Source organism: Salvelinus sp. IW2-2015, linkage group LG11, assembly GCF_002910315.2.
Source record: "Salvelinus sp. IW2-2015 linkage group LG11, ASM291031v2, whole genome shotgun sequence".
Taxonomy (NCBI): domain Eukaryota; kingdom Metazoa; phylum Chordata; class Actinopteri; order Salmoniformes; family Salmonidae; genus Salvelinus; species Salvelinus sp. IW2-2015.
Window position 1 is genome coordinate 37,335,703 of NC_036851.1, and position 24,834 is coordinate 37,360,536.

At 42.4% G+C, this 24,834-nt stretch overlaps 1 pseudogene; it reads right to left on the reverse strand.

The window, feature by feature from the left end:
• Nucleotides 1-1,288: 1,288 nt before the first annotated feature.
• LOC111970320 (calcium-dependent secretion activator 1-like) overlaps nucleotides 1,289-24,834 on the reverse strand; it is a 157,710-nt pseudogene continuing 134,164 nt past the window's right edge.

Genomic DNA, 24,834 nt, shown 5'->3' on the forward strand with positions numbered 1-24,834 from the left:
TTGCTTACCGACCCAATAGGTCCACAGACGACGCAATCGCAACCACACTGCACACTGCCCTAACCCATCTGGACAAGAGGAATACCTATGTGAGAATGCTGTTCATCGACTACAGCTCAGCATTTAACACCACATATTCTTTATCCCTTTACACTTGTGTGTATAAGGTAGTAGTTGTGGAATTGTTAGGTTAGATTACTCGTTGGTTATTACTGCATTGTCGGAACTAGAAGCACAAGCATTTCGTTACACTTGCATTAACATCTGTTAACCATGTGTATGTGACAAATAAATTTGATGTGAATGGGGCCATGTTCAGCCCTCCGTTTCCTGTAGTCCACAATAAGCTCCTCTGTCTTGCCCACGTTGAGGGAGAGGTTGTTGTCCTGGCACCAAACTGGCAGATCTCTAACCTTCCTATAGGCTGTCGTCATCGTTGGTGATCAGACCCACCACTGTTGTGTCATCGGCAAACTTAATGATGGTGTTGGATACGTGCGTGGCCACACAGTCGTGGGTGAACAGGGAGTACAGGAGGGGACTAAGCATTCACCCCTGAGGTGCCCCGTGTTGAGGGTCAGCGTGGCGGATGTGTTGTTGCCTACCCTCAGCACCTTGGGGGCGGCCCGTCAGGAAGTCCAGGATTCAGTTGCAGAGGGAGCTGTTCAGTCCCGGGGACCTTAGGTTAGTGATGAGGTCAGTTCTATTTTCTATGGTAACATTATCACCCTCTGGTTGCCAGTAGTTGTTTTACAGTTATACCTAACCTCACCATTATGGACATTTGTCACGTTGGTAACAATGACTTGGGAGACAGGCGCAGGAATGCGTAATAGGCTTTTTTATTATACCCCAAATTACAGCGTGCCGGGTAAGGGCACGGGGACGAAGACCAAAGAAACACGTAACAAAAACACAGGGTTGAAACCCAAATAAAAGAGCGAGGAGTATCTCGAATAAATACACACGCGCACAATGAGACGATGAGACAATGGGACGAGACCCATAATAAACCGCACGCAAACCAAAACACACAGCACATGTACTCACACGCACCAATGGACATTGTAACAATAATGGACAGCACGATGGTGAACAAAGGGCACATTATACAAATACAATCAGTGGGAATAGGGACCAGGTGTGCTCAATGAAAGTTCCAGAGGGATCTGTGACAACATTGTTCTGTCCCTGTGTGCAGATTTAAAAAGATCTCCTCTCCCCTTTCCCTCGGTCAAATAGGTAATTGACATACATTATATAAATAACACAAAACGGAGAACAACTGTGTATTTGTACAGTAATTTTTATTTAGAGGCCACAGCTCTTGCATATTACAACTGTTGGCTTTCATAAGGCAAAAGCAAGAATGATCCACCAGCTAATTTCACACAGAAAACAGAAAGCGTTCAGAGGGTGGGGACCCACGGGCATGCAGCAATGGCTCAGAATGCAATGTACAGCGTTGTATATACAAAACAACAGTGAGATCCAAGGAAATGCCACACAGCCCATCCTAATCAACTACGGAATCAAACAAAAAAGACGGACCAACTTTCATTTTGGTAAATAAAAAAACGTTTTCTTTTTAGCGCTCTTTTCTCTGTAAAAGTGCAACTCAATTTAAAATAGAGTAGAACCTGTTTCAAGGTCTTTTCAACAACGTAGAAATAAAAATATAATCTCCAACAAGATATCAAAATGGAGCTATGAGAATATTGCATTTCTAGAATACCCACTCATTTTAGTTCAAAATGGCTGCTGGACAATGTCTCGTTAGTGTTAGGGTGAGAGATTATGAGGTCACAGAGCATTGACATAGATATGGAAACGCAAGTTCTAGAACATACTATGGGGTTGAGAGTAGAGTGAGTAGACGAGAAGACGTTTATCCTAAACAGCTTTGAACTTAAATAATGAGGGTCATTTTCAGTTTGAAGCAGTTGGCATCCACTTAAAGACAGATAAGACAAAGGGTACATACACTCATCGTCACAAAAATGTACCATTATAATGAATGTAGAATACGACAAAGAAGCGCCATATAGGTTTGCATTGGACAGGAACACACCTAATAATCTCACTCAACATTGTCAAACAAATGGTACTCCATATTGCTTAGGAACACATAGAAATTAATTTAGAAATCAATGAGACAAAGATATCATCGGTGCTATCTTCAGCATGACACAGCTAAACTGTCGATCATGGTATATTTTTTCAACATTTTTCCTCAGTATAGTAATTACTATTTGTATTGTTTATTACAGGTCCTTCATGGGCATTTCTAGCTGACAAACAGGTCCTAGAGTTGACATGTGAGTAACAGAGTTGGTACATGCATTGGTTACCAGGCTAAGTCAAAAGTTGTGAGAGGAGGGGGTCGGGGGTGGGGTGTGGAGACAGGAGTCAGACAGGGGTAAAGGGAGGTGCCAGTTCCGGTGTTGGGTGGTGCCAGGCTCTAGTCGTCGTCTTCGTCCTCTTCGTCACTGTCCTTCATGGAGATTCCCCCCATGCCTCCCTCCTTCATGGACGCGTTGGCCTCCTCCAGGGTCAGTCTGTTCCTCACCGTGTCATACATCTTACTGTTCAGGGTGGAGTCTAGCACCCCCTGCAGAGGAGGGGGTCGGGGGTGGGGTGTGGAGACAGGAGTCAGACAGGGGTAAAGGGAGGTGCCAGTTCCGGTGTTGGGTGGTGCCAGGCTCTAGTCGTCGTCTTCGTCCTCTTCGTCACTGTCCTTCATGGAGATTCCCCCCATGCCTCCCTCCTTCATGGACGCGTTGGCCTCCTCCAGGGTCAGTCTGTTCCTCACCGTGTCATACATCTTACTGTTCAGGGTGGAGTCTAGCACCCCCTGCAGACGGAAGTCACGGTACTTTTTCTACAAGGAGAAGGATGATTAATGAGTAAATTGGTTAGCCGGTACAGAGGGATGATAATATTGACAGTAACTAAAGGCTCTAGAAAGAACGTGTTTCACCGGGTTAGAGGTAGACTACATGGAAATCAGTGATAGTGATTATGAAGAGATGAGGGTCTCTCCAATCATCTCCAGCACACTATAACGCCTACCATACCACTAAGCTACATTTTTCAACATACCCTTTCAATCACGTTCCCATCTTGCCATCACGTAAGGCGACGCTAGTCTCAAAAGAGTTTTAACCCCTGGGGTGCCAGTAAGATTGTAGGCCGTCATAAATAAGAATTCTTAACTGACTTGCCTAGTTAAATAAAGGTTGAATAAAAAAGTATCAAAAGTTACAGTACCTGGGTTACAGTGCAGGTTATTAACCCCTCCCTGCAAGTGAGTTACCTTGACAATCCTGATGAGGATCTTCAGCTGGTAAACATGGAGCTGCTGGTCCATTCGCTCAGTGAGCCAGGTCCCCAGTAGGTTCATGGTGGCTGTGTACCATTGCTGCAACACACACAAACACAGCGTTCTCCAGCAAAACACACACACACACACATAGACGAAAACACACACACACACACACACACACACACACACACACACACACACACACACACACACACAAGCAAACTGGAGCTCTCTGAATATCAAGATGCAACTTGATATGTTTTCTAGTGAACACATACACACGTCTTACAAGCAAAACACACACACATAGGGAAGTACTTTTTGATACACACAGACATTCACAGTATTCTCCAGGAAAGATGAGACAGACATTTCAAAACACACACACACACACACACACACACACACACACACAGAAGACACAATTCTGTAGTGGTGAATAGAAGCACACACTAAACATGCATAAAATACTGATTCAGAAAAAAACATTATTATTTCATAATTCCCATTTCTCCAATCAATGCAGGACTCTACGAAAATCTGAGGGAAACAATTGAATGATTAATAAATTGGCAGGATATACTAGTAGTAGACATTAGTATTAGTAATAGACAATCTATAAAATCTTGATGTTTTCTGGCACAGAAATTCTGGCTCCAGTACACTCAGTGACAGAATCTTATATAGTTTTTAATAAACTGAACATAATATGCCATACATAATTTGTATCTGAATTTAAATAAGTAAATTCTTTACTTCAAATGTACTTCCAGACTAGAGCTAAAGCCCTATGAAGACTCTTCAATACTTATTAGCAACACCACAACGTCTTAGAACATTCCTTCTACATACTGTAACTCCACAGTGTCGTTTCAACTCGATCATTTGCGGAAATTAAATCATAATGAGAAAATGAGGAAAGCGTTAGGCAGGCAAGGAYCAGACAGTTGTGCTATTTTCATATAACTTTTCAGAAGATCGTTTCACTCATGCATTCAGAGTGTAGGATAAGATTGATCTAGATGATTCATATCAGAGATCAAGTTATAAGAGAGCAGCACACAAGAGAGGAGTGATGAACCAAGGAAGACAGGAAATAGTCGTCCTCCCTCGAACGTCCAGAAAAAAATATAAACTGAGTAATGTGGAGTGAGTAGACAGGGTCAGGATTGAGGGCCTGGTCAGGAATGAGGGCCAGGAATGAGGGCCTGGAGAGTCAGGAATGAAGGCCTGGAGGGCCTGGAGGCTCAGGAATGAGGGCCTGTAGGGTCACGATTGAGGGCCTGGAGGGTCTGGAATGAGGGCTTGGAAGGCCAGGATTAGACTTGTTTTGGTTGGTTTTTGGTCTAATTGCCCTAGCTCTAATTTGATTGGACCCAGGTTTGTTTGTCCTGTAGAGATGACTGGTAGGTCAGGAGGTTTTGGATTGGTGCTTGAGGTCAGATATTAGCGGATTGATGCCTGTCCACTTCAAACGGTCGAGTTGAGCCTACGTGCGTGCAGTGCATGCAGACCTGGAAGGCAGGTGGGTAGGTGGGTGGGTGGCTGGGTGGATGTGTGCGTACGTGCAGATTGGTTGGCTGTATGTGTTGTATAGTAGTATGGCACTATATTCAAATACAGTGCCTTTGGAAAGTATTCAGACCTCTTGACTTTTTCCAATTTTGTTACTTTACAGCCTTATTCTAAAATGGATTAAATAAATAAAAATCTACACACAATACCCCATAATGACAAAGCGAAAACAGGTTTTTATAAATGTTTGCCTAGAAGGTCAGCATCCCGGAGTCACCTCTTCACTGTTGACTTTGAGACTGGTGTTTTGCGGGTACTATTTAATGAAGCTGCCAGTTGAGGACTTGTGAGGAGTCTGTTTTTTCAAACTAGACACTCTAATGTACTTGTCCTCTTACTCAGTTGTGCACCGGGGCCTCCCACTCCTCTTTCTATTCTGGTTAGAGCCAGTTTGCGCTGTTCTGTGAAGGGAGTAGTACACCGCGTTGTACGAGATCTTCAGTTTCTTGGCAATTTCTCACATGGAATAGCCTTCAGAACAAGAATAGACTGACGAGTTTCAGAAGAAAGTGCTTTGTTTCTGGCCATTTTGAGCCTGTAATCAAACCCGCAAATGCTGATGCTCCAAATACTCAACTAGTCTAAAGAAGGCCAGTTTCATTGCTTCTTTAATCAGTACAACAGTTTTCAGCTGTGCTAACATAATTGCAAAAGTGTTTTCTAATGATCAATTAGCCTTTTAAAATTATAAACTTGGATTAGCTAACACAACGTGCCATTGGAACACAGGAGTGATGGTTCCTGATAATGGGCCTCTGTACGCCTATGTAGATATTCCATAAAAAATCAGCCGTTTCCGGCTACAATAGTCATTTACAACATTAACAATGTCAACACTGTATTTCTGATCAATTTTATGTTATTTTAATGGACAAAAAATGCTTTGCCGTTATGGGGTATTGATGAGGGAAAAAACAATTTCATCCATTTATAGAGTAAGGCTGTAACGTAACAGAATGTGGGAAGTCAAGGGGTCTGGATACTTTCCGAAGGCACTGTAGGAGTATGTTAGTATAGTAGTATGGTAGTATATTAGTATGGTAATATAGTGGTATGGTAGTATGGTAGTATAGTAGTATGGTAGTATATTAGTATGGTAATATAGTGGTATGGTAGTATGGTAGTATATAGTAGTAGTATGTTGGTATGGTAGTATAGTTGCATAGTGGTATGGTAGTATGGCAGTATACAGTAGCAGTACGGTACTATAGTAGTATGGTAGTATAGTAGTATAGGGGTATGGTAGTATGTTAGTATGGTAGTATACAGTAGTAGTATGGTAGTATAGTAGTATAGGGGTATGGTAGTATGTTAGTATGGTAGTATAGTAGTAGGACTGAGGCAGAACTCTAAGAGGAGAAGGGTCATGCTAGAAGATGTACACAGGTAGATTATTTGACTTGAATTCATGCCATTCAACATAATGTGCTAAAACAATGCAACATTAGAGATAAGTGCCACTTTCTGAAGAGAGATAAGGCGGTAGGAGTTATGGGGGCAATAAAGAAAGAAAGAATTGAGAGAGAGAGAAAAAAAGTAAAGTTGTTGAAATTAATAAGTGAAAGATAGAAAGAGAGAGAGCGAGATGCAGCTTTGGGGAGTTTTGCCAATACATGCAAAGAGATGGATGGAATATAATAGCATTAGGAGGGAAATAATGTTTATAAAACCACCAATCTAATCATCAGACACTAACGGAAATACAAAGTTAAACACTGTTGCAACCAAAACATCCACAGCTCAAAAGACGTAAACAGTCAAACATGGTAGGGCCAGGTCAGAAGCAGCTATACTAACAGCCACACATCAGAAACAGTAGGGAGGAGGTACTTTTTAGCAGCGTAGAAATACAAGGAGACAGACAGGGACAGCCAGTGTTGACTTCAAAGATGAAAATAAACATACTTCACAGTAGTACAACACACCTCTCAAACACAAAACAGCACACCTCTCAAACACACAAAGCCAACACACAGTGACAGCGCTGGAACAGAATGCTACTGCACAAATAATACCTCTCAAACACACTAATACACAGCTAATACACATACTGAATCACTGTACCGCACACCTCTCAGACACACAAAGCCAACACACACACACATCTGTGCACCACAATACTGTACAGTTTATACATTTCAGGGGTATGAAGCAGACACACATCACTGTAGTACACCTCACGGAAATGGTGGACACATTATTTCAAATGTACCACATAAGGATTACGTGCTTGTAAGACAGTGCTCTCATATCCCTGGCATTTGCCAGACCGATTCAAACGTGAATGTGTACAGATGTAGGATCTTCATTTGATCACCTCAAACGTGAACGTGTACAGATGTAGGATCTTCATTTGATCACCCTGTTGCAGGAGAACTTTCCTGCAATGCATGGCATTTAAATCTTTTAGAGTGTCTGAGGTTTAAAAAGGCTTCTGAAGTTTGTATTTTCCACATTGAAATTTCAGGCTTGATTTTTCCTTACGAAAAATGTATCAACCCCTACAAAAATGTCCATTAATTTTAATCCACAAATTAAGATCCGACATCTGTATTGTAAAGTGCTATATAATATTCAAGATTATTTACATAGAAAATGAATGTTAGTTATTATGTATCCTAGTGTTGGAGTGAATTAGATGATCTGTACATAATCACATATCTTTCTTTACCCAGAGAGCACTGCTTTCGATAATCCTGCCTGATGGTGCTTGTTTGGATTCTTTGCTTGTAAACAAAAGGGATCCAACCAATTCCCAAAGGTCCAAAAGTACTGTGGCAATGCATACCAGAATACAGTGGGCAGCAGTAGAGGAGGAAGAAAAGATGGAATAGAAAAGCCACTAGAGGAGGATAAAACACAGCCCTCTTCTGTACCAGGCTGTGATAGGTATACACACAGCCCATGGTCTCAAAATGTGACATATCATATCCCTTCTCTGTCACAATTGTTTTGCCACATTTTGGAACCCCCTCTTCCTATTGGTGAGGAGGAGGCATCTTACTTACATCAAATAACCTTTCTATATACACCTCCTCATTGACCTTATCTCGCAGGATGTCCTGAGAGTGGCGGACACAGGTCACGTAACCATCGGCAACATCCATCCCAGGCTTCTGCAAACACACCAGAAACAGAATCATTGTAAATCAGTCATTTGTATTATGCAAAAATGTATTTAAAATATACTAAAGAATATGGAAAATAAATAAAATATTGAAAACTCTGAAATTAAATTATGATGTAATGTACTAAATTCAGTTGAAGTCGGAAGATAACATACACTTTAGCCGAATACATTCAAACTCAGTTTTTCACAATTCCTGAAATTTAAACCTAGTAAAAATGCCCTGTTTTAGGTCAATTAGGATCACCACCTTATTTTAAGAATGTGAGATGTCACAATAATAGTAGAGAGAATGATTTATTACAGCTTCATCACATTCCCAGTGGGTCAGAAGTTTACATACACACAATTAGTATTGGTAGCATTGCCTTAAAATTGTTTAACTTGGGTCAAACGTTTCAGGTAGCCTTCCACAAGCTTCCCAAAATAAGTTGYGTGAATTTTGGCCCATTCCTCCTGATAGAGCTGGTGTAACCGAGTCAGGTTTGTAGGCCTCCTTGCTCGCACATGCTTTTTCAGTTCTGCCCACAAACTTTCTATAGGATTGAGGTCAGGGCTTTGTGATGGCCACTCCAATACCTTGACTTTGTTGTCCTTAAGCCATTTTGCCACAACTTTGGAAATATTCCTGGGGTCATTGTCCATTTGGAAGACCCATTTGTGACCAAGCTTTAACTTCCTGACTGATGTCTTGAGATTATGCCATTTATTTTGTGAAGTGCARCAGTCCCTCCTGCAGCAAATCACCCCCACAACATGATGCTGCCACCCCCATGCTTCACGGTTGGGATGGTGTTCTTCGGCTTGCAAGCCTCCCCCCTTTTTCCTCCAAACATAACYATGGTCATTATGGCCAAACAGTTCTATTTTTGTTTCATCAGACCAGAGGACATTTCTCCAAAAAGTACGATCTTTGTCCCCATGTGCAGTTGCAAACCGTAGTCTGGCTTTTTTTATGGCGGTTTTGGAGCAGTGGCTTCTTCCTTGCTGAGCGGCCTTTCAGGTTATGTCGATATAGGACTCGTTTTACTGTGGCTATAGATACTTTTGTACCTGTTTCCTCCAGCATCTTCACAAGGTCCATTGCTGTTGTTCTGGGATTGATTTGCACTTTTCGCACCAAAGTACGATCATCTCCAGGAGACAGAACGCGTCTCCTTCCTGAGCAGTATGGCGGCTGCGTGGTCCCATGGTGTTTATACTTGCGTACTGTTGTTTGTTCAGATGAACGTGGTACCTTCAGGCATTTGGAAATTGCTCCAAAGGATGAACCAGACTTGTGGAGGTCCACAATTTTTTTCTGAGTTCTTGGCTGATTTCTTTTGATTTCCGCATGATGTCAAGAAAAGAGGCACTGAGTTTGAAGGTAGGCCTTGAAACATATCCACAGGTACACCTCCAATTGACTCAAATGATGGTAATTAGCCTATCAGAAGCTTCTAAAGCCATGACATAATTTTCTGGAATTTTCCAAGCTGTTTAAAGGCACAGTCTACTTAGTGTATTTAAACTTCTGACCCACTGGAATTGTGATACAGTGAATTATAAGTGAAATAATCTCTCTGTAAACAATTGTTGGAAAAATTACTTGTGTCATGCACAAAGTAGATGTCCTAACCGACTTGCCAAAACTATAGTTTGTTAACAAGAAATTTGTGGAGTGGTTGAAAAACGATTTTTAATGACTCCAACCAAAGTGTATGCAAACTTCCGACTTCAACTGTACCTACTCACACAGTAAAACGTATTAAAGATAATAAATAGAGGCAGGGTTGGGAGGGGCAGAGGTAGGGGGTTATGGGAGAAAAATGTATCTTCTCTGCACAGCACAGTAAAATCCTCCCAAACACATAAGAATGTACTGAATTATTTGTACTTCCTTTCAGAACACATAGCTTTACTGGTTTGACATTTTACAGATATCAATTTGGACTGCAGCACACTTACAGGGACATCCACATACTTAGACGCAGCTTTCACCTGAAATTACAGACAGAATGTGACAAGAAAAGATGAGAATTGCAACATTTGCACAGTCACCAATATAACTAAAATAATTGACTGAAACACAGTTCCATCTGCCACGATATTGGAGGAGATACAGTAGAGAAGTCTAGTTTTACCGTGAATGACATGAAAGATGAGAAGAGAGTGCCTTCATCGTATCGGGAGATCTTCGCCAACAGGGCCTCCAGAATAACCACAAACTAAGAAGAAGTGAGACACACAAACAATAAATAAAAAAATCTAATCAAATTGTATTTGTCACATGCGCCGAATGCAACAGTGAAATGGTTACAAACAACTATCAAATGGATTTATCCCAGATCACAAATCACCTTGTTCTTCTTTTCTAGTACCACAAAGAAAGCTGAGGCCAACCACAATATGAGTCACGTATCGTTAGGATGGACAACTTCTATAAGAAAGAAGAAGAGTGAAGTGTACCTTAGCCACCATGAGTTGGATCATGTCTTTCACACTCTCCTCAATCAGTTCATCTATTTGGGCGTGGTACTGTTTCTGAAATACCAAAATAACACACAGTTCATCTATTTTGGTGGTACATTTTCTAGTAGGTGTATGTGATCCCTTGTGGGAATTGAACCCACAACCTTTGCACCACATTCTTACCTCCTGACCCATCTCCATGGCACACAGCTTGGCGGACTGGTCCTTCGCGTCCACCATCACATTGAACATGGTGCATATTGCTGCCGAGATGCGGAAGTCTGTTCCCCTGCTGCTCTTTGCCAGCTTGGACTCAAATGCCATCTTAGTGCTGCAATACACATCAGGGAACATCTCTATGTAATGTACCATATTTTGTTTGAGGCAGAGGCTCATGTCCAGCCACATGATCGAGAGACACAAACAGCAACACAGACACAATACAACACTGCCTCGCTTCGCGTTCTTAGAAAACTATGCAGTATTTTGTTTTTTATGTATTATTTCTTACACCGTTACCCCAGGAAATCTTAAGTCTTAMTACATACAGCCGGGATGAACTATTAGATATAAGAGCAAAGTCAATTTACCAACATTACGACCAGGGATAAGACTTTCCCAAAGCGGATCCTCTGTTTGGCCCACCACCCAGGACAATGGATAGGATCCCAGCAGGCGACCCAAAACAACGGCATCGCAGAAGGGGCAAACAGAGCGGTCTTCTGGTCAGGCTCCGTAGACGGACACATCGCCGACCGCTCCCGAGTATACTACTCGCCAATGTCCAGTCTCTTGACAACAAGGTAGACGAAATCCGAGCAATGGTAAACTTCCAGAGAGACATTGTAACATTCTCCGTTTCACGGAAACATGGCTCACTCGGAATACGTTATCAGAGTTGGTACAGCCACCTGGTTTCTTCACGCATTGCGCCGACAGAAACAAACATCTCTCTGGTAAGAAGAAGGGCGGGGGTGTATGCCTTATGATTAACGAGTCGTGGTGTGATCACAACAACATACAGGAACTAAATTCCTTTTGTTCACCTGACCTAGAATTCCTTACAATCAAATGCCGACCGCATTATCTACCAAGAGAAATCTCTTCGATTATAATCACAGTCGTGTATATCCCCTTCAAGCAGACACCTCGACGGCCCTGAAAMAACTTATTTTGACTCTATGTAAACTGGAAACCACATATCCTGAGGCTGCATTTATTGTAGCTGGGGATTTTAACAAGGCTAATCTGAAAACAAGGCTCCCTAAATTTTATCAGCATATCAAACGTGCGATCCGGGCTGGCAAAATTCTGGATCATTGTTACTCTAACTTCCGCGACACATACAAAGCCCTCCTTTCGMCAAATCTGACCATGACTCCATTTTGGTGCTCCCAGCCTATAGACAGAAACTAAAAAAGGAAACGCCCATGCTCAGGTCTATTCAATGCTGGTCCGACCAATCGCTCACGCTTCAAGATTGCTTCGATCACGTGGACTGGGATATGTTCCGGATAGCGTCGGACAACAACATTGATGTYTAAGCTGATTCGGTGAGCGAGTTTATCAGCAAGTGCATCAGGGTGATGTTGTACCCACGGCGACAATTAAAACGTTCCCCAACCAGAAAATGTGGATTGATGGCAGCATTCGAGCAAAACTGAAAGCGCGAACCACTGCTTTTAATCAGGGCAAGGCGACTGGAAACGTGACCGAATACAAACAGTGTAGCTATTCCCTCCGCAAGGCAATCAAACAAGCTAAGTCAGTATAGTCAGTATAGAGACAAAGTAGAGTCACAATTCAACGGCTCAGACACGAGAGGTGTGTGGCAGGGTCTACAGTCAATCACGGACTACAAAAAGAAAACCAGCCCCGTCGCAGACCCCGATGTCTTGCTCCCAGACAAACTAAACAACTTCTTTGCTCGCTTTGAGGACAATACAGTGCCACCGACACAACCCGCTACCAAAACCTGCGGGCTCTCCTTCACCGCAGCCAAAATGAGTAAAACATTTAAACGTGTTAACCCTCGCACGGCTGCCGGCCCAGACGGCATCCCTAGCCGCGTCCTAGGGATGCCGTCCAGACCAGCTGGCTGGTGTGTTTACGGACATATTCAATCAATCCCTATCCCAGTCTGCTGTTCCCACATGCTTCAAGAGGGCCACCATTGTTCCTGTTCCCAAGAAAGCGAAGGTAACTGAGCTAAACGACTATCGCCCCGTAGCACTCACTTCCGTCATCATGAAGTGCTTTGAGAGACTAGTCAAGGACCATATCACCTCCACCCTACCTGACACCCTAGACCCACTCCAATTTGCTTACCACCCCAATAGGTCCACCGACGACGCAATCGCAATCACACTGCCGACTGCCCTATCCCATCTCGACAAGAGGAATACCTATGTAAGAAAGCTTTTCATTGACTACAGCTCAGCATTTAACACCATAGTACCCTCCAAACTCGTCATCAAGCTCGAGACCCTGGGTCTCGACCCCGCCCTGTGCAACTGGGACCTGAACTTTCTGACGGGCCGCCCCCAGGTGGAGAGGGTAGGAAACAACATCTCCACCCCACTGATCCTCAACACTGAGGCCCCACAAGGGTGCGTTCTCAGCCCTCTCCTGTACTCCCTGTTCACCCACGACTGCGTGGCCATGCACGCCTCGAACTCAATCATCAAGTTTGCAGACGACACTACAGTGGTAGGCTTTATTACCAACAACAACGAGGCGGCCTACAGGGAGGAGGTGAGGGCCCTCGGAGTGTGGTGTCAGGAAAATTACCTCACACTCAATGTCAACAAATCAAAGGAGATGATCGTGGACTTCAGGAAACAGTAGAGGGAGCACCCCCCCATCAACATCGACAGGACAGTAGTGGAGAAGGTGGAAAGTTTTAAGTTCCTCGGCGTACACATCAAAGACAAACTGAATTGGTCCACCCACACAGACAGCGTGGTGAAGAAGACGCAGCAGCGCCTCTTCAACCTCAGGAGGCTGAATAAATTTGACTTGTCAACCTAAAACACTCAAACTTTTACAGATGCACAATCAAGAGCATCCTGTCGGGCTGTATCACCGCCTGGTACGGCAACTGCTCCGTCCACAACCGTAAGGCTCTCCAGAGGGTAGTGAGGTCTGCACAACGCATCACCGGGGGCAAACTACCTTTCCCTCCAGGACACCTACACCACCCGATGTCACAGGAAGGCCAAAAAGATCATCAAGGACAACAACCACCCGAGCCACTGCCTGTTCACCCCGCTATCATCCAGAAGACGAGGTCAGTACAGGTGCATTTAAGATGGGACCGAGAGAGTGAAAAACAGCTTTTATCTCAAGGCCATCAGACTGTTAAACAGCCATCACTAACATTGAGTGGCTGCTGTCAACATACTGACTCTTATCTCTAGCCATTATAACAATTAAAAATCGGATGTAATAAATGTATCACTAGTCACTTTAAACAATGTCACTTTATATAATGTTTACATACCCTACATTACTCATCTCATATGTATATACTGTACTCTATACCATCTACTGCATCTTGCCTATGCCGTTCGGCATAGAAACAAGCATTTCGCTGCAATCGCATTAACATCTGCTAACCATGTGTACGTGACCAATAAAATTTGATTGGATTTGATTTAACACACACATGCACCGACCCCCACATACACTGACAACCACATTACATCGAATCCAGCACAGAAACATACACACAACACACACACACCGTTTGACGCAGTTCTCGATCATGTCGCTGGACATGAGCTTCATGCGGTTCTCCAGGTGTTTGGCAAACTCCTCCTCGGGCCAGTGCAGGTCCCTGATGAAGGTCTGCAGCGCCTCCAGCTTCCAAAACAAGTCCTCCGATGTCCCAGAGCCATTGCTGCACACCAACGGCACACCCAAACACAAACAGGTCAGAGGGCAAAGGTCACAGAAGACAGAGGGGTCAGGGGGGTGTAAAGGAGGATGCTGGTCCTCCACACCTCAACTACTGGGGTCAAAGGTCCTTTATTCTAACCACACACCGACCGACTGTTCCAGAGTAATGTCCTTCATATTAACTCAACTTATAAATATCAGATCTTCTCTTTAGACAGACAGTCAGTTTGTGGGGGAAATAAAAGGTCAGGGTTGACTCCAACATTGAAATAACCATGCTGTAGCACATGGTTATTATTAACCCTTTAGGTGTGAAGTGGAATCATGCAGGATTGTCACTGCAGATATCTCACAGGCTGACTTGTGTCTATACAGAGCGAGGGAGTAGAGAGGTAAGGGAAGGCGTGCCTTAAAACATGGCTATAATTTTGTGTTCAAAAGTAGGTTTAATTGATCTCTATTGAACTTGGTTTGTTTTGGGTATACACGATCAATCACAGAAAATACAACTCTTGAAGAGCAGCCCCCTCTCTCACKCCCCATGTCCTCAGGCTGGTGGTACTAGGCGGGTATACTACAGTATAGTAGCTATTAAACACACCATGCAGTCCTGTCTGAAGTTGCTGTCATCCTGGGTAGAGCTGACTGGGATAGGGGGATGCAGGAAAAGCAAGAGGAGGAGGAGAGGAAAAGAGGACAGGAGAGGGGGCAGATCTCTACTATATTGGATGCCAGCTGCACTGAAGCAGTGGTTGCTTCAGAGCATTCAGCTAACAGTCCACCCACCCAGTTACAACCAGATGGACTCTCTACCCACCCCTCCCCATCCCATAAAACACTAGAATGAAAACACCCGCTAACCACCAGCCCCACACACCCTATCCCACTGGCCATAGAAAGTCATGTGAGCCAGGACCAGTAATATTCATACAGAGTGCTGAGGCAACTGTGTATTCTATTAGCAATCAGTGGTACAGTCAACTATTCATGAGCACTATGGACAAACGACTTTATTCTCTACAGCTAGTGCAATTATGAAAACTGTTGGAGAGAGGAGGAAAGATACACATTGGACAGACAATTCCAGATGAATTATGTCCACTGCTGCAATAGAGTTCAGTGCAACAAAGCCCAACACTTCCAGTGAGAGATGGTTTGGATCTGTATCTCTGTACCTCACAGCTCAACTGCATGCATGTTGAGGGGAAATGAGAAGGCATCAGATAGCCATTCATTTCAAGAACAAACGAGTCTAAACTCTAAACAAGCCTAAACTACTGTATTTAACCCCTTTGCAGTGCTCTTGGCATGAACATGATAGGATCGGTAAAGAACACTCTGCTTTAATGTTTACCCCAGATTTGATTTGAGGAACGTAAGGGCAAAGTAGTCCTATCTGGAATGTGCCATGCTCTAGCCTATGGAGTTTAGAAATAAYCTATTTTCCCTTACATAATGTCTAAGCAGGTCATTGGGAGATATTTCAAAATGTAAATCAATATTTTAATTGTCAATGACCTGTGACATGGGGACCTAGGGGACATCTTCATGCCAAGGCAATACGTTGCTGATGCACATAAATCTAAGGTGAACTAGTTGAATACACACTCAGGGACATAGATAGCAGCCATCCATGACGGGGTGGAAAAGCTAGGCATTGTCGGAAGGTTAACTGATAGTCCTGCTACTGGCGGCAGATTTGGTACTTTGGGAATTTGGAGGTTGACATTTGGTATTTGGAGATTCACATTGGGCAGATTACTTGTTAAGCTCCTGCAGAAGAGACAGACAAAAAGAACAAAATAAATCCAGAACAGTGGTAATGTAGACACTGCTGCAGATCAAAGCCATGTGACACTGTACAGTAAAAGTAATCAAATACAGAACACAAGAGGAAAAGTCACATAAAGAAACCGATCATCTTCTGACATGATACATAGTATGTAAATATCACACATAAACAAGAGCAACAGTTAGAGAAGCAGATGTTTTCTGAAGCACATAGAAAAAGAGGACCTACTACATTCAGAATAAGCAGTGGATTTCAGAGTCACAGAGACACATACAGTATAAAATCAGCAGTAAGACAAAACAGCAAAGTTATATAAACACAAGACCTATAGTCTAGAAATATGCATTTTCTTTTGAGGTTTAGAGCTTTGTAAAGAGCTTCCTTTATGAAGAAAGCAAAGCAAAATGTAAATGGAATGACAAATCAATAAGAATTACTTACAAAGTGAAAAAGAGCAAATTAGAAACAAAAACTACACCGGAGAGCTTCTGTCCCTAGCGACATTTCAAAGCACACACTATGAACGTTAGACCATGAAACAAAAAGGATGGAAATATTGGAGATCGACTTCAACTAAACAGAACAATATACACTAAAGCTTAGAGCTTCTGACAATAAAACTAATCGTTTTAATAATACCTTATGAGTCGTACCATCATATTCAGGTTTAATTTGTTTCTGAAGTTGGAATAACTAATCTCGAAGGCCTATGTATCCTAATAAAAGTTGAATTAATGCCTATCGGGATATGTTTTCCTTATCAGAAAAGAAACTCTGACTGAGGAGTGTGGTGAGGCAGTCAAATTTAATTAAGGACTGAACAACATGAGGTATAGTAGTCTTGTAAGAGTGTCTCTCTCCTGGCCTCTCTAGCCATCCTAAAGAGCAGACAGTTAGTGAGAGGATGGACGGTCCCTTACTTTACAGGCACCCAGGACTCTCCCTCACACCCCCTGGTGATAGACTGAGCGATGGAGGACTCCATCAGGTCCACATATCTAACCACCAGGGGAGAATAGAGGTCCTGCAGGTGTTTGTGGAATTTCCCATTGCACAGGTGATCTAGAAGCAGAAGAAGAGAGAGAAAATAAAGAGATTATAGCAATAAACATTGTTTTATAGTTATATTGTTAATAAACATCATAGAAGGGCAGTGATTTAGGCAGAAGAGGGAGAGAGAGAATACAGTATTGATATTATAACATAAATGTCACAAAGGGGCAGGACCAAGCAGTGTTAGTATAGCACAGAACAGTACGTGTTTTTGAAAATAATCTCTTCTGAATCACTGTTTCTAAGGTGTGATTCCTGGAGAAATGCCACAGCCACCTTTAGCTGTTTAAGATGGGTGAAAACTATGGACTTTTGAGTGGGTGGTTAATCTCTTTCACATTCCAAGATATGACATGAATCTAACTTGTTCCTTAATGTTTATTGGAGAAGGCCATTGGTGTATATAGGAAGAGAAACAGGAAACGTACAGTCTGTGCGGAGGAAGTCGTTGAGGAGCTGGAAGAGAGGGAAGCTGTCCCAGCTCTCAGGAGACTGAATCTCCAGGGCAGCGTCCATGTCCACAGCGTACATGGCCAGGAAGGTCTCAGCGTGCTCCGTCATCAGGTCAGACCACCAGGCAAAGGCCTAGACACACACACACACCACGGACAGGACAGAGACAGAACCAGGGAGGGGGTGAATGTTGAACACAAGCCCCAGTCAGGGTGTGAGGATATGGGGTAGAGTAGGCTGGACAGCGAGGGGGCAGAGCAGACTGGGAAGGATCACACACGTACTGGAGCTAATCAGAGCTCTAACAAACCCCACACCAGCAAAGCACTGTGGACTGATATTATGTGTAGGTAGGTAGGCACAGTGTACTTGGATTGTTGGCCGTTAAATGTAGTGATTTTATGTAGTTAACTATAGTAATGGATGTCTGTAGCCTTGCAAACCCATGTGTTCTCCAATAATGAGTAAAACCAATCCACAGCTCTTGCTGGTGAAGACTAAAGGGATCTGGGCTGCTTAAAACCTTAGCTAGCCTCCCACCAATGTGAGAAGAACTTTACAATACATTTATACACAAAGCCAAAAATAGCATAATGATATCATAAAGCTGAGTAATTATGTTTTATTCATTGATTATTGATAATTAATCTATAGATTGAGGGAGGGTCACAGCCTGGCGTGGGGGAGGGGGGTGCCTTAGGTACCTTTTCTCATGCAAACTGATGTGGAAAACTCCCTACATGCTTTGCTCTCCAGGACCAGGAAGCAGCTCGGGTTTCCACCATTCACATCATTGCCATACCAACAGAACATTCCTCTGTAGATGTGAATGTGACACAGGTCATGTCCATGCACTGCACTCTGCCATATAATAGGAAGTAGGCACACTGACCGAAGACTGCAGCACATAGCTTCTCTACTAACTACAGGGTCTTCAGAGGGACAATTTGTGGACAGACCAAGGTACTTGATATGGGTCTCCTCAGTGATTTTCAGGATGACTAGTTAGGGTGAACAATGCTACTTAGTAGGTCAGAAGGAGTCCATTTATCCATGTCTGTTTTCATTGAAATTTCTGCTTCTGTTGATGTTGCTCCTGTGCTCGCAGTCTTGGCTCTGCTTATTTGCTCATCTTTGGAAAAACTTGACATTTGACAAATTCCAAGAGGGGAAACTGATTAAACTTTGAAAAGCTTAATCATTCCAGTTATGTTGCATGCTTTTATTCCATATCGAATCAATATCCCCTGAAAAATATCTGCCATAGGGGGACTATAGCTAGCCCAGCGCAGTGGTACGGCATTGCAGTCAAGTCCTCACTTACTTACTGTCTGCCCAGTTACCTGCCCACCCCATCCAAGACTATTTACAACACTATAAATCATTAGTGCTATAGTACACACAGCAGACCTGTACAAGCTCCATCATCGTACACAGGGCAGGGGGAGTGAGTGTGGACTCAGGGGGAGGTTATAGTTCCAGGAAGGAGGGATGGACAGGTAAATTGGGGGCTCCATCCTACTGTATGTTGGGGGAGGGGAACTCAGGCAAGGCCTTGGCCTCTACTGCACACCCAGGCTCAGTGCTCAGGCTCAGCCAGAGAGGGTACAGGTTCTAGTGCTGCAACAGGCACCATCGTTCACAACAGGCTCAAAGGAGAAGTCCTGGACGACTGTACCAACACTTCAGAGAAAGGGGGCAGGGCATTTAGTGGACATGCACAAACCATTACAGGGTTACAGGGGGGAGGGGGTTCTCATTCAACTTCACCACGTACCTCTTTGCCCTGCAGGGAGCGAATATCACCGATCATACAGACAGTGAAAACACAGGGAGATGTACAGGATAGTAAACAGTAGTGTATCTACAGTATCAGGCATTCATATAAAGGGTTTCTGAGTGGTGGAACAATTCTAAGACGGAAGGAGGGATAGAGCAGAGAGATGGAAGAGGAGAAGCCGGCAAGAAGAGGAATGTTCTACATTTTCAAAGAGTGTGAACCGTAATTTGAAACCCAACTTAAAGCTGGATGGAGGGAGGAGAGGAGAGACATTCATGGTAGAGTTTTGGATTGAATCAAACCTTAAAAGAACCACAGAGAGAATACTGTGGTATATCTCACTTCAACATGCTGCTAGAGAAAATAAGACTAGTCTTTATGGCCCCATGGACATGCTCTATGATCAAAGTGATGTTGTGCAGCCTATTGTATAGTGGAGCTTTACAGATTCAGCATGTTAGCTGATGTTTCTGCACCCACACACAACAGCCATCCATCCCTCTCTAGTGTATTCCCCTCAACCTTACAACACTAAGGGCAGCCCTAGTCTCTGTGCAGGTCAACATGCGATAGATAGGGAGAGGAGGTTTGTGATGGGACTGAAGAGAAAGGTAAATAATTATACTGTACCGATTGATCTCCAGAACTTGTGACTGCAGCCTGTCAAGCATATGTCAGAGAGATAGAATAAATCTGCTTATCTGCATTAATCTTATCGATCCCATAGGATCACCTATAGATATGCTATACATGTTCGTCATGCTGTTTGTTTACATTAGTTTATTATACTTTTAGGAAATACAAAGGAAAGGGAAAACCTATTTAGTGCTGTTTCTATTTCATGATCCAATTTCTCAGCTAACACGGAATGAGCATGCATCACCTACAGTTCAGTACGACTAGGAGCACCTAGCCTACATTAGAGCTACCTATACTGTTCTGTTCTCTACTCTACTGTACACACTGAGCTGAAATGACTAAGGCGTTACCATCTTTCAAGGCAACCAATGTTTTATGTAACATTGTACCACCAGGGTTATGAATGATGAATAAGTGAAGGGAACTGCATACTTCCTACTTTAAAATGCCTCCTCAGGTAGAAATAGTGCCCTGGTACAATGTTAACATTCATCTCCCATTAAGGATTTCTGGCTGTGTATTAAATATTTGATAAAAATGCATCCATACACACAGACAGCATTATATGTAAAGGTGTCAGGAAGGAATGTACAAGCTCCCTTCTCCATGCCATGAAGGAGAAGTCAGAGGAGGTAAACAAGGGACATAGACAAAGAGAGGGATGAGAGGAGGAGTTACCCACTCACCTCCGCATGATGTTCCTGGTTCTGCTGGAGGACCTCTATGACTAGCTCGGCCAGGCGAATAGTGTCCTCCAGTTTTTTGGCGGGCGTGACTAACCGGCCTACGTTCTCTGGAGCAGAAGGATGGGGGGCGGGGGTGGGGGGGTGGGTGGTTAATTAGGCAGAGTGGGGTAGCTAACAGAATCTGTTAGAATGGTTTTTCCCATCGATATCGTTAACTCCAGAGATATTTTAAATGAAAGACATAATAAGTGCTCTGGGTTCTCTCTGGCGCACACAGACCACATTGACCACCAGCACTGAAGATGAGAGTATCATGGTTTCTAAAGCATGCCCCCAATGAACTGGTACATGGTGTGTAAACAGTCAGTGTGAGGTGATATGGGACAACACAGTCGGGTAGAAGTGATGGACTAAATCAATCCCATGGAGAAAACAAATGCATTGTTACACTATCATGCAAAATACTCTTGTGGTCTTCATGCTTTTGTTGCTTGAGATTTTCAATGTTGAGTTTGTAACAGATATCGCTGGTAAGATCTAGGGTGTACCTGGACACTTTTTTTCGTATACATATTATCTGCTGACATACAATTGAATTAACAATTGATTATGGTGAAATTAGATATTCAGAACATTAACAATAATGTGGCAAAACATCATTGGACGGCTCAAATGATATTTGAAATAAGGAGATAGAACTGTACAGAGTTAATATTGGTACATTATAATTTCATCATATTATGTTTATCATATCTGTCTAAATGTTGAAATTATACTTTCAGTGTAGCCTATTTATTCTCGTAATATTTTAGTCACACGTCATATACTCTATGCCAGGGATCATCAACTAGATTCAGTCGCGGGCCAATTTTCTTCTGGAGTGGATGGTCGGGGGGCCGGAACATAATTACAAATCATTTGTAGACTGCAAATTGACCGCAAGAAGCCCAAACAGATATAATATTTTACTGAAACGTAATAATTTCAAACCTTCCTTACATTTGTATATGTTCAGGTGGCTCTCTATTATGCATGGAAATACTTGGAAACAGATTTCTTAATTTAAAATCACTTGGGGCTGATTTCCTGGTGGTTTTACAGTCTTTTATTTCAACAATGAAAATGTATTTTTTTTTTTCTAAGAAAACTTAGGGGCAAAATAAAACCAACTACTGTCGGGCTGCCAGTTGGGGAACCCTGCTCTATGKTATGTACTACCTTGACTACTAAGTAGCCATGCAGCTAAAAGGACCCTGAACCCCACAGCATAGTTCATAAGGCTAACGAGAGATCATGCAGAAGATTCCTTACAGTGCCTTTATGTTGGTCCTTAGACCTTACACTGAAGTATAATGAGCAGAATGATAATGTGGTGATTATCATTATCAAATGTATTATACTTCATCCATATCCAATGTGTTCATCTGTTTTATGAAATATATCATGTTATCAGAGAATGGAATCTCGTTGTATACAAATGTAATAATTGGTAATAATTTTCCTCGTTGTGTACTTGAATACTGATAGCCAGATATATTTAAGCAAGCTCGACTTGCATTATTCCTCTCAACACATTGGAGATGCTACCTTTTGTCTGCATATTTGTGAGAGATTGTTTTGCTTATGTTTCTGATGTATTTTGCTTTATTCAATACATGTATCATAGTTTCAGGAAAAACAATGGAAAATCATTTCATGAATGCATCTACAGTATATATTATCCCAGTATGTTGTTATAATGTAATACAATCGTAGTTGAATGTGTTAGTAGTAGTTGAATGTGTTAGGTAGCTACAGTAGTGAATGTGTAGGTAGCTACAGTAGTTGAATGTGCAGGTAGCTACAGTAGTTGAATGTGTTAGGAGCTACAGTAGTTGAATGTGTTCAGGTAGCTACAGTAGTTGAATGTGTTAGGTAGCTACAGTAGTGAATGTGTTAGGTAGCTACATAGTTGAATGTGTTAGGTAGATACATTAGTTGAATGTGTGGTTAGGCTACAGAGTTGAATGTGTTAGATAGCTACAGAGTTGAATGTGTTAGGTAGCTACAGAGTTGAATTTGTTAGGTAGCTACAGTAGTTGAATGTGTTAGGTAGCTACAGTAGTTGAATGTGTTAGGTAGCTACAGTAGTTGAATGTGTTAGTAGCTACAGTAGTTGAATGTGTTAGGTAGCTACAGCAGTTGAATGTGTTAGTAGCTACAGTAGTTGAATGTGTTAGGTAGCTACAGCAGTTGAATGTGTTAGGTAGCTACAGTAGTTGATGTTGTAGGTAGCTACAGTAGTTGAATGTTAGAGTAGCTACAGCAGATTGAAGTGTTAGGAGCTACAGCAGTTGAATGTGTTAGGTAGCTACAGCAGTTGAATGTGTTAGGTAGCTACAGTAGTTGAATTGTGTAGGTAGCTACAGTAGTTGAATGTGTTAGATAGCTACAGTAGTTGAATGTGTTAGTAGCTACAGTAGTTGAATGTGTTAGGTAGCTACAGCAGTTGAAATGGTTAGGTAGCTACAGTAGTTGAATGTGTTAGGTAGCTACAGTAGTTGAATGTGTTAGATAGCTACAGCAGTTGAATTGTTAGGTAGCTAGCAGTAAATGTGTTAGGTAGCTACAGTAGTTGAATGTGTTAGGTAGCTACAGTAGTTGAATGTGTTAGGTAGCTACAGCAGTTGAATGTGTTAGGTAGCTACAGTAGTTGAATGTGTTAGGTAGCTACAGCAGTTGAATGTGTTAGGTAGCTACAGTAGTTGAATGTGTTAGGTAGCTACAGTGTTGAATGTGCAGTAGCTACAGTAGTTGAATGTGTTAGGAGCTACAGTAGTTGAATGTGTCAGGTAGCTACAGTAGTTGAATGTGTCAGGTAGCTACAGTAGTTGAATGTGTTAGGTAGCTACAGTAGCTGAATGTTGTTAGGTAGCTACAGTTAGTTGAATGTGTTAGGTAGCTACAGTAGTTGAATGTGTTAGGTAGCTACAGTAGTTGAATGTGTTTAGGTAGCTACAGTAGTTGAATGTGTTAGTAGACAGTAGTTCAGTATTGAATGTGTTAGGTAGCTACAGTAGTTGAATGTGTTAGGTTAGCTACAGAGTTGAATGTGTAGGTAGCTACAGTAGTTGAATGTGTTAGTAGCTACAGTAGTTGATGTGTTAGTAGCTACAGCAGTTGAATGTGTAGGTAGCTACAGTAGTTGAATGTGTTAGGTAGCTACAGCAGTTGAATTTGTTAGGTAGCTACAGTAGTGAATGTTGTTTAGGTAGCTACATTAGTGAATGTGTTAGGTAGCTACAGTAGTTGAATGTGTTTAGGTAGCTACAGTAGTTGAATGTGTTAGATAGCTACAGAGTTGAATGTGTTAGGTAGCTACAGCAGTTGAATGTGTTAGGTAGCTACAGCAGTTGAATGTGTTAGGTAGCTACAGTAGTTGAATGTGTTAGGTAGCTACAGTAGTTGAATGTTGTTAGTAGCTACAGTATTGAATGTGTTTAGGTAGCTACAGTAGTTGAATGTGTTAGGTAGCTACAGCAGTTGAATGTGTTTTAGGTAGCTACAGTAGTTGAATGTGTTAGTAGCTACAGTAGTTGAATGTGTTAGGTAGCTACAGTAGTTGAATGTGTTAGGTAGCTACAGCAGTTGAATGTGTTAGGTAGCTACAGTAGTTGAATGTGTTAGGTAGCTACAGTAGTTGAAGTGTTAGATAGCTACAGCAGTTGAATGTGTTAGGTAGCTACAGTAGTTGAATGTGTTAGGTAGCTACAGCAGTTGAATGTGTTAGGTAGCTACAGTAGTTGAATGTGTTAGGTAGCTACATAGTTGAATGTGTTAGGTAGCTACAGTAGTTGAATGTGTTAGGTAGCTACAGTAGTTGAATGTGTTAGGATAGCTACAGAGTTGAATGTGTTAGGTAGCTACAGAGTTGAATGTGTTAGGTAGCTACAGCAGTTGAATGTGTTAGGTAGCTACAGTAGTTGAATGTGTTAGGTAGCTACAGTAGTTGAATGTGTGAGATAGCTACAGTAGTTGAATGTGTTAGGTAGCTACAGTAGTTGAATGTGTTAG